Source organism: Heptranchias perlo, chromosome 27 (assembly GCF_035084215.1).
Source record: "Heptranchias perlo isolate sHepPer1 chromosome 27, sHepPer1.hap1, whole genome shotgun sequence".
In the NCBI taxonomy this organism is placed as follows: domain Eukaryota; kingdom Metazoa; phylum Chordata; class Chondrichthyes; order Hexanchiformes; family Hexanchidae; genus Heptranchias; species Heptranchias perlo.
This window is the reverse complement of record NC_090351.1, coordinates 5,673,285-5,684,315: the sequence shown is the minus strand read 5'-3', so window position 1 is coordinate 5,684,315 and position 11,031 is coordinate 5,673,285.

The window sequence follows — 11,031 nt, the reverse complement described above, 5'->3', positions numbered from 1 at the left end:
TCAGCCATGTCCTCTGCCTCCACAAGAAGATCTCTTTTTTGGTCCCTAATTGGCCCCACCTTTCCTTTGACTACCCTTTTATAATTTATATGTTTATAAAAGACTTTTGAGTTCCCTTTTACGTTACCCACTAATCTATTCTCATACACTCACTTTGCCCCTCTTATTTCCTTTTTCAGTTCTCCTCTGTACTTTTTGTATTCAGCCTAGTTCTCTACTGAATTATGAACCTAACATTTATCATAAGCCTCCTTTTTCTGTTTCATCTTAATCTCTACATCTTTAGTCATCCAGGGAGCTCTAGCTTTGGATGCCCTTCCTTTCCCCCTGATAGGAATGTGTCTAGTCTGTACCCAAACTGTCTCCTCTTTGAAGGCCTCCCATTGCTCATTTACTGTTTTACCTGCCAGTCTTTGATTCCAATCTACCTGGGCAAGATCCCTTTTCAACTCACTGAAATTGGCTCCCTTCCAGCTGAGTATTTTAACATTTGATTTTTCCTTGTCCTTTTCCATAACTACTCTAAACCTAATAATAATGTGATCACTGTTTTCCAAATGCTCCCCCACTGAAACAGACTGCACTTGCCCCATTTCATTCCCCAGAACCAGATACAGTACTGCTTCCTTCCTTATTGGGCTGGAAATACACTGATCAGGAATGTTCTCTTGCATACATTTCAGGAATTCCCTCCTCCCTCTTTGCCCTTTACACTGTTATTTTCCCAGTCTATATTATTACAATTGAAGTCCCCCATTATCACTACTCTATAGTTCTTGCATCTTTCTGCAATTTTCCTACAAATTTGCTCCTCTATCTCCTTCCCACTATTTGGTGGCCTGTGGTTTTCACCCAGCAGCATAGCTCCTTTATTGTTCCTTAATTCTAACCAAATAGATTCTGTCTTTGAACCCTCAAGTACATCATCCCTTTCCAGTGCTATAATAGTATCTTTGATCCGTACTGATCCCCACCTTTTTTTCCAGTCTCTATCTTTCCTGAATACATTAGACATGATTTTAGTTAGGAGTTGGGAACCCAGTGTGTGCGTAGATATTCGCGTGGGGAACCCAGAAGTCAAGTGAGTATGTCACAATCTGCAATCCCAACTCAATTGGAGGTAAGTATTTGTGCTTCCGGGTTTCCCATGCACCAGGCAGCCAGATTGACTGGCTGGCTGCCTGTCAGAAAGCAAAGGAGCCATGAATCAGAGAGGAGGGAGAGAGAGATTGTGAGCCTTGGATGAAATTAGCAGGGGGTGGGGAAGATGGAGGGATGTGGATGAAATTGGGTCAACCTTGGAGAAGATTGGAGAGGGGATGCACCATGGCAGGGTCCACCATTGGAGGGAGAGGGTCCACCATCAGGGGGGCATCCACCATGGTGGGGTCCACGATGGGGGGTCCACCATGAGGGGTCCACCATGGGGGGTCCACCATCAGGGAAATCCACCATCGGTGGCGAGGTCAGCCGATCACGAGGGTCCGTTCACACCAAGTGAGTTTGTTGGGCTTGTTGGGTTTGTTGGATGAAGCACTCCTGTTCCTCCTGCAAAAAATTAAGTGCCTCAACTATCGCAATGAGATATATTGCCCCTTTGAATATCAGCCTGCCAGCTTTAAGTAGGGATGGGACTTCTGGGTTTCTGTTGCGCATTCGCATCCAAAACGTGCCTGGGTTAAACCTGGAAGGGGGCGGATGGAGCCGGGATGTGGCCCTGCTCCGAAAACAAACTATATTTAACGCCCACCCGCCCCCAACCCATGCGTTCTTGGGGATTAAAATTACCCCCATTGTAGCCAGGAATATTAAATGCCCATTCCTCCATTTGTTTGAGCCATGTCTCTGTTATTGAACCCTCCTCCTTTCTCCCTAGCATTGGCCCCTTCAGCCATCTAGGCCATACGTTCTAAAATTCCCTCCCTAAACTCCTCCCCCTCTCTACTCCCTCTACTTCTTTAAGACCTTCCTTAAAACCCACCTCTTTGACCAAGCATTGGTCATCCCTCTTACTATCTCCTTCTTTGGCTCAGTAACGATTTTTCTGATTAAGCTTCTTTGAATCATCTTAAGATGATTTTCTCATTAAAAGTACATATAAAAATGTGATATGGAACAGTGGTGCGCCAATGAAAGATATGTTGAGGATATCTTTTTCTTATTAATGATCTCATTCATCTCTGCATTATCACTATTTGGTTCTGGATGATGTGGAGGTGAATCATACTTCCAGCAGTATCTCAGCAACTGCTAAGAACCTTGTACTTTCACTTGCCTCGGCCAATCTGGTGAGATCATTAAAATGTTTCCACCACTGAATGGACATTCATTGTGTGGTTGAATTGGGATTACCAGAGCCACCTCCCTCCAAATTGCCTGAACCTCCTATTTCTGGAGTATCATTCCCAGGTTGCCAAAGAGCCTTTCTCTACTTGCCTTTATCTCTGTCAACATGACCTCCACCACAGCTTCTGAAATCCTTGAGGCTTTGACTATTGTAGATACTCCAATAGTGGTCTTCCTTTTGCCTTTGCAATTGTTCCTTAAGGTACAGTTGCAGCTCTTTCCCCATGCTACACCGCCACCTCCACCCCCTCCCCCCACCCCGCCAAGCCATCTACTGTTGTTCTGACTCTTCAAGTTGCAGCGGGCTTTAAACTGCTGCCCTTGACTCAACTTCCTTCCCTTTCAGCAGCGGACAACCATTCAGGAGTCGGATTTCCATCTAAATTTGTCTTTCATAATAAATGAGGCCTACCCTCAAAGAAAATGTCGTCAGGTGCCGTTGGGATCACATGGGTGGGCGGAGCTCCTGCTCTGTCATTTCGCCAGTGGGCCCACGAAAATCCAGCCCAAACTGGCTTTTCTCCTTTCAAAGGCCAGTGGAGCTGCTGTGTATTTCCAACTTTTTCTGTTTCTAGTCCAGGAGGTTAAAGTTTGATTCCTAGTCTGTGCTGATTAACTGATCTCAGCCAGGTTCTATAAATGGTCTCAATGTTCCTGAGTTTGATGGCGAGGCATGGGAGAAAAAACTCAGCTAAGCTTCCCACTTCTGATTGCTATCCAGTGACTCCTGCTGGAAAGTGCACATGTGTGGATGTTGACTGAGAAGAGGAAAATGCTTGGCTGTGATATCCCACATGGTTAAACGGCTTGCTGGCACTCCTTGTCTATGCTAACATATGAAGAATAGCCACTTGGGCAAGGTACTGAGGGTTCTGTATAAATGCAATCATAACCCACTAAGAGTCAGTACCTTCAGGAATGGGGAAAAGATGAGAAATTGATTTTTAATAATCTTCTAACCCATAACCTGATAAACAAAGGGGTAAATTTTAACCCCAAAGAACGGATGGGTTGGGGGCGGGGGGTGGGGGGGCAGTAAAAATTTTAAAATTTTGGAGCGGGAACGAATTCCTGCTCCAACCTGACAAATTCCATGTTTCAACCAGACGCATCTGGGTGTGCGCGCGTTTCAGAAACCGGAAGTACCGCTGGGACTTAAAGCCGGTGGGATGACATTTAAAGGGGCATTTAAGGATTTGAAGTAGTGAAGTGAATTAAATGTTAGTGTATTGAAGCAGACAAACGATTTTAACTCTACCTGAACGTGTCTCCCGTGGCCTCTGAAACATGCCATGGAACGGAGACGAGTTGCAGCTGGCAGCCATTTGGAACATTGATTGTCAACAGTGATTGACACGTGAAGAAAAGGTGAGTTTTTGCAGCAAAGCAATAAGCTCTCTCAGACAAACCTTTGGCTGAGAGTTCTTTATGTTTAGACTGAGATTTCTTTGTTCACACTCAGAATTCTTGTGTTCACACATATTTACCTCATTTTGGACCCCCTCAAACTGACACCATCAGATTGGGGGAGGCAATGGATTTATTCAGCGGTACATCTGAGGAGGAGGCACAACAGCATCTGCAGTAAGCACGGCATGCAGTTCTGGGAGTTGCAGCTCCACAAGACGGAGGTGCACCACAAGGACCTGCAGAAGATCAGAGAGGGGACCAATGGAGGGGCTAAGGTTGCAGGAGGCACTACCCTCATGAGAGGGCCTACAGGCAGAGGCTGAGCTTCCTGCACCTCTCCGAGGAGCAGTGCCTGTGAAGGCTCAGATTGAGTCTCCAGGTTGTAGGCATCTGCAGGATCCTTCATGCAGAGCTGCTCCCGGCTGGGCCTGATGGTCATGCATTGCCTGTCACAGTTAAAGTCACCACTGCCCTCAATTTCTTCACCTCCGGACAATTCCAAGGCACCACATGTTACATCGCCAGGATCCTTCAGTTGCCTGCACATAAGTGTATATGACAGGTCACGGATGGCTTGTTTGCCAGGGCATCCGACTACATCAACTTCCTCATTAATGACATTAGTCAGACTGAGAGGGCAGTGGATTTCCATTCTTTGACTGACTTCCCACGGCTACATGGCGCAATTGATTACACACATGTAGCAATCCAAGCACCTCCACATGAGCCAGGACTGTTCATAAACCGAAAGGGATATCATTCCATCAATGTGCAGCTGGTTTGCGACCACCGGAAGAGGTTTCTGCAGGTTTGTGCTAAATTACCTGGCAGCTGCCATGAAGCCTTCATTTTGCTCAAGTCCAACATCCCAGCCCTCTTCCACGCACAAGACAGACTTAAGGGCTAGCTCCTTGGAGACAAGGGATACCTCCTGCAGACATGTCTCATGACACCTGTGAAAAATCCCACCAACGAGGCACAGCAGCGGTACACCGTCAGTCACATCACCACCATGTCTGTCATTGAACAAGCCATAGGAATACTGAAGATGCGCTTCAGGTGCCTGGATTGATCTTGGGGAGCCCTTCGGTACGCATCAGCGAGGGTGTGTAGAATAACAGTCATGTGTTGCATCCTGCACAACATCGTTCATGAAGCTCATGAAGCAGCCACACCAGCCATCAAAATTGAAGAAGACGAGGAGAAGGAGAAGGAGCGGGACGATGGACGATGGGCGAACCATCGGCAGAGCAGTGTCTCACCTGGCTGCTTGTGATGCCAGGGAGTCACTCATATTTGATAGGTTCTCATAAGGAGATCTGCAAAGTGAAGATAGCCAATTACTCAGACCACCTGGAATGACCACCACCGCCAATACCAGGCCCCCACCCCCAGGTTGCACAAAACAGTCCTACAGCCACACATATGCCCATTGTAAATCCACCCAATGGGTGACATTAAGTCTCACCATTATTCATTATGAAGCACATGTAAAGGCGGTTTTACAAAAGCAACTCAAGAATGGGCAACACATGGCAGTGGTGGTGAGAATCATAACATTTAATGTGCATTTAATATAAACCAAATATCAATGAAAAACATGACATTCTGTCATCCACCCTTGTACATTCCCTTGGTAATTACAAAACCTTAGACTTCCTCTTCCTCCTACTCATAAGTGGTGCATCCCTTGTGGCTTCAGCAGAGGTTGTGGTAGGTTGCTCAGATTCATGACTGCTTAGATACTTTCCTCTGGGATTTGTAGCCCATAAGGGCCCCTCCAAAGACTGTTCCACCTGCTCCTGTTCAGGGGTATACTCGGCCATTGGGAGAGGAGGTAGCATTGCGGGTACCGGTTGAGGGGGTGCAACGGGTGAGACGTGGGAGCGCTTTGAGTGGGGTGCCCACTTCCATGTCCCCTTTCTCCATCATCCCTCTCCAGGGCCAGTGCAACATCACTCCTACCACTCTGCTGGACAACAGTTTGGAGGACATGTGCAGTGCTAATGTATCTGTCAGCCTGTAAAGGAGGCAGAATGTTGATCACCCTGAGTCTGCATGGCCGTTGCCAAGGCCTGAATGGACCATTTGTGAGCCATGCATGAAGTGCCATGGAGGCTGCCATTCTCTCCATCGCAGACATTCCCGCACTTACCTGCGCCACCAGTCCACTAATGCCGGAGGTTGACTCCTCCATCCTCTGCGCTAATGTGGAGACTGAGCATGGCACATCTTCCAATACATCGCAAAGGTGCGTCTGTACCTCCATCATTCTCCTATTCAAAAATGACCCCTGGGGTTCAGCATCTGTGCCCAGCTGAGCAGAGCTTGGAGAGGAGTGCGCCCACCGATGCGGATTCACCACCGCTGCCCCTGCCACCAGTGTCTGCTCATGCTCACTTGTGTGTGGTGACTCACCAGGTGACAACCCAACTAACACTGTATTAGAACCCACCGAGGTGTAAATATCTGCGCTGGTGCAAGGCTCACTAAGATGTGACAGTGCGCCTCAGAGGCAGGGAGCTCCTCTGAGGAGTCACCCTCGTAAATGTCTTCACTCCTTGAAGACCCTAGAAGAGAACATAAAGCAATATTAAGAATTATTGCAGAAGTAATGTTATGATGAGCATACTGAGGTGTGCAACAGGTCAATCATTGATAATATCCATGATGTGGAGATGCCGGTGATGGACTGGGGTTGACAATTGTAAACAATTTTACAACACCAAGTTATAGTCCAGCAATTTTATTTTAAATTCACAAGCTTTCGGAGGCTACCTCCTTCCTCAGGTGAACGAAGTGGAAATGAAGTCCTCGAAATGAAGTCGCATTTATAATTCACAGAACAATACTTGGTGATAACAGACAGTTGTTTCAACTGCCCGTTGCCAAGGCAATCAGTGTGCAGACAGACAGGTGTTACCTGCCAGGTCTCAGAATATACAAATCACCAAAAAAAACAACAAACAAAAAAAAAACAGAGATAGAGAGGTAGAAACATAGAAAAGACAGCAACTGACCCGTTATATTAAAAACAGATAACATTTGTTCGCTGGTGGGGTAACGTGTAGCGTGACATGAACCCAAGATCCCGGTTGAGGCCGTCCTCATGGGTGCGGAACTTGGCTATCAATTTCTGCTCGACGATTTTGCATTGTCGTGTGTCTCGAAGGCCGCCTTGGAGTACGCTTACCCGAAGGTCGGTGGCTGAATGTCCTTGACTGCTGAAGTGTTCCCCGACTGGGAGGGAACCCTCCTGTTTAGCGATTGTTGCGCGGTGTCCGTTCATCCGTTGTCGCAGTGTCTGCATGGTCTCGCCAATGTACCATGCTCTGGGGCATCCTTTCCTGCACCACCAGGATGGACACCACCCACCAGGTGCATGGTTCATACTCCTGTGACTCGGCCAACGTTGTCTACCTCATACGTTGCAGGAAAGGATGCCCCAGAGCATGGTACATTGGCGAGACCATGCAGACACTGCGACAACGGATGAACGGACACCGCGCAACAATCGCCAAACAGGAGGGTTCCCTCCCAGTCGGGGAACACTTCAGCAGTCAAGGACATTCAGCCACCGACCTTCGGGTAAGCGTACTCCAAGGCGGCCTTCGAGACACACGACAACGCAAAATCGTCGAGCAGAAATTGATAGCCAAGTTCCGCACCCATGAGGACGGCCTCAACCGGGATCTTGGGTTCATGTCACGCTACACGTTACCCCACCAGCGAACAAATGTTATCTGTTTTTAATATAACGGGTCAGTTGCTGTCTTTTCTATGTTTCTACCTCTCTATCTCTGTTTTTTTTTTGTTTGTTGTTTTTTTTGGTGATTTGTATATTCTGAGACCTGGCAGGTAACACCTGTCTGTCTGCACACTGATTGCCTTGGCAACGGGCAGTTGAAAAAACTGTCTGTTATCACCAAGCATTGTTCTGTGAATTATAAATGCGACTTCATTTCGAGGACTTCATTTCCACATCGTTCACCTGAGGAAGGAGGTAGCCTCCGAAAGCTTGTGAATTTAAAATAAAATTGCTGGACTATAACTTGGTGTTGTAAAATTGTTTACAATTGATAATATCAATTCATGTTGTGAGTGAGGGATGTTAAAGTTCTGTCATCAGACGTTTGCAGAGTGCCAGTCTTGGCACCCCGATGGCCAGGCACTCCACCGTTCGGCTGATTTCCAGGGCTGCTTCCTCTGCCTCTGTCAGTGCCAGTATTTGTGGTGTTCCCCCTCCAGTCCTACTCCTCTCCCTTGCATTTTGCGCTTTCTTCTCTTACTGGGGAGAAAGTACAGACATGTGAGTGAGTGAGGGTGACAGGGTTACCCAATGGATTAATTGCTTTGTGTGAGGCTGACAATGAAAGAGATGCATCAGAGGGTGACTACCAGACACATTGATAACATTGCATCAGGATTGGGGTGAGTGGGAATGGTGGGTGCACAAATGGGGAGGTAAGGAAGTGCACAGAAAGTGAAGGTAACTTGACACAGAGCCTTAAGTGAGTGTGAGGAGTGATGTGATGGAGTAGACTTTGCGGGGCATAGTGTGTGTGGGGGGGGGGGCGGTGGGATGGGGTAATGTGCACCACAGAATGCAGGTGAATCAGTAACTGTACTCACTTTTCCTGACCTGGTTAGGTCATTGATGCACTTCCTGTACTGCACCCAAGTCCAGGATATATTGCTGCTGCTAGTCACCTCCTCTGCCACCTCGAGCCACGCCTTCTTAGTGGCAGAGGCAGGGTGCTTCCTCCTATCCCCTGGATACAGCATGCCCCTCCTCCTCCTCACCCCGGCCAGTAGCAACTCAAGTGAGGTGTCACTGAATCGGGGTGCTGGTTTGGTCCTGTGCTGCTCCATCTCTTTAAATTCTGCCTTTCATCCTTAAAAGCCAAACTTGCAATGGCCCTTTAAATAATCCACCTCCCAGCCCGCCATTTGGTTGCACAGTGCACCCGCTGCGCAACGCGGACGCCAAACCCCAAAGCCACATTAAGGGCCTTCAATTAAGTCGCGATTGCGGGCAGAAAGGTAGGAAATTTTTTTCCCATACGCACATTGACTCCCCTGCTGAGATCCCGCCGCCATGCTAAAATCACGCCCAAAGCCTCAGCTGATGGGAATGAATCAGACTGCCCTGGTGTTAAGACTCTGGGCCCATGTTCCTATTGATTCAATGTGCTTTCATGGCTCAGATAACAAAATCAATCATCATCTGTTACACTGGTAATGGATACTCCCTTTAAAGACTTTGGGGTTCATATCCAGCAGACATGGCCCCAAGAAGCCTTGTGGATAGGCTAGAACTTTGAGTGGTATACAAACTTTGTTCAACTTTCAGATCTTGTTCCAGGGCTTTTGTTTGTTTTATAAAGAATTGGAGGCTTAATTTCAATCTTTTTGAAGATTATGTCAGAAATTGCCCATTTATGTCAGAATTCAGTCAACCACTTGAATCTACGTCCGATTGATGTCAACAGTAGGCAGGTAATTCACTTGTACACCCATTCACTCAGCTGCTATTTAAAGCTTGGAGTTACTTCACACTCAACAGTTCTAGACTGATCTCAAATTTACATAGGAGGGATTTGCTGTCTTATCTGGAGTTAAGTTTGGCTTGCAGAGTCAGCAATGCAGAACTGGATATTTAATATTTTAAATGAGAAAGAGTATAGTTTAACATGATCAGTTCTGTGGGAGGGATTTTAACCCTACTCATCTGGTGGTTAAAATGCCCTGGGTTAATTGCCTGCCGGAAAGTCTCCAGGATCCCACCATTTCTGATTTTAAAGAAGGTTTCTGGACAGGCATGTAAGCCGGCCAAAGCCAGCGGGGTCCTAATTCACATATGCTAATCTGGATCCAATTACATCATTGGGCCTCAACAACGATTTTAACTTTGGTCTGAATGGGGAAGCTGCCGCTCCTTTCACGCCAGGTGAAGGCCAGCGTGAAGAGGATCGGGAAGCCTAAGAGACCAATCAAGGTAAGTCTTTTACTTCCCTTTGTGGGCCAGGAGAAGCAGGCATATTAATGAGCTTCAGTGGCCTCATACTGCCACCGGCGGCCGGGAAACTAACCAAAACCAATGGTTTCCCGCCGGAAACACCCTTAGAATCCCCTCCCCCACTCCATGTTTTTCATGGATACATTTTTTAGGCTTTATTTAAGAACTCGGTCCCATGAGATTATGACAGTTTTAGTCAGTTAAATTGTCAAAAACAGATAAGAGCACAGAGGATTATACAGCTAACAGTGATGATGCAATCAACATAATGGGCTCAATTTTCAAATTAAAAAACAGGTGGGTTGGGGCGGGGGGGCATTGAAAATTGCCACCATTTCAGACCCGCCCCCAACCTGCCCATTTATGGTTTTCACCAGGGCAGGACGAGGGGTGGGCGACCAACCCGCTCCCAGGAGGCGGGTTGGGCATTAAAACCTTTCAAGGAGGCTTCAGGCCTCCATTTTTCACCAATTCCCGATTTCAATCCCAGGGGGCCGGGATTCCCGGGCCTTCTGTTTTACGCCTCATGAAAGGTGGCGAGAAGGCCCAAGACTAACAGGTAGGTGCCTAGAAAGGCACAGCTTGTGGGCCCGGAGGAGCAGGAGTGCTTCCCCCAGGCCCAACAAGCCTACCTGCACTGTCCCCCCAACGATCTTGGACCCTCCCCGATTGCGGACCCCGATCCCTGATCGCAGACCCCCAACCCCCAATCATAGACCCCCGACCCCCGATCGTAGACCCCCCCCGACCTTGATCGGTCTCCTGATCCCATTCCTCGACCCCCGATCCCTCGATCCCGATCCCTCCAACCCCTGACCCTGATCCCCGACCCCAATCTCCCGACCCAGATCCTCCCCTCCGACCCCCAACTCCAATCCCCGACCCTTCCCCTCTACAATTGCGGACCCCGACGATGACTCCCGATCCTGACACCCCCTCATGTGACTGACCCCCAATCCCATCCCCATGACTCGCGGCTCCTGTGCCAACCTATTTCAACCGTACACATCCATGCCCCTATGCCCACCCATGCCTCCCCCCCCATGCCCACCCACATCCATACAAACAAAACTTACCTGCTGACTTACCTGAACATGTCCTCTCCCTGGCTTGTCTCCCGTCCGACTGAGACCACTCTGTCAGCGGACAGGAAACTGACAAAAAAAATAAAAAACGTCCTTACCTCAAAAACGTAAGGGCGTCCAGGAAACCCATACTAATGGGTTTCCCAACCTCAATTTGAGCCCACCGCCCCC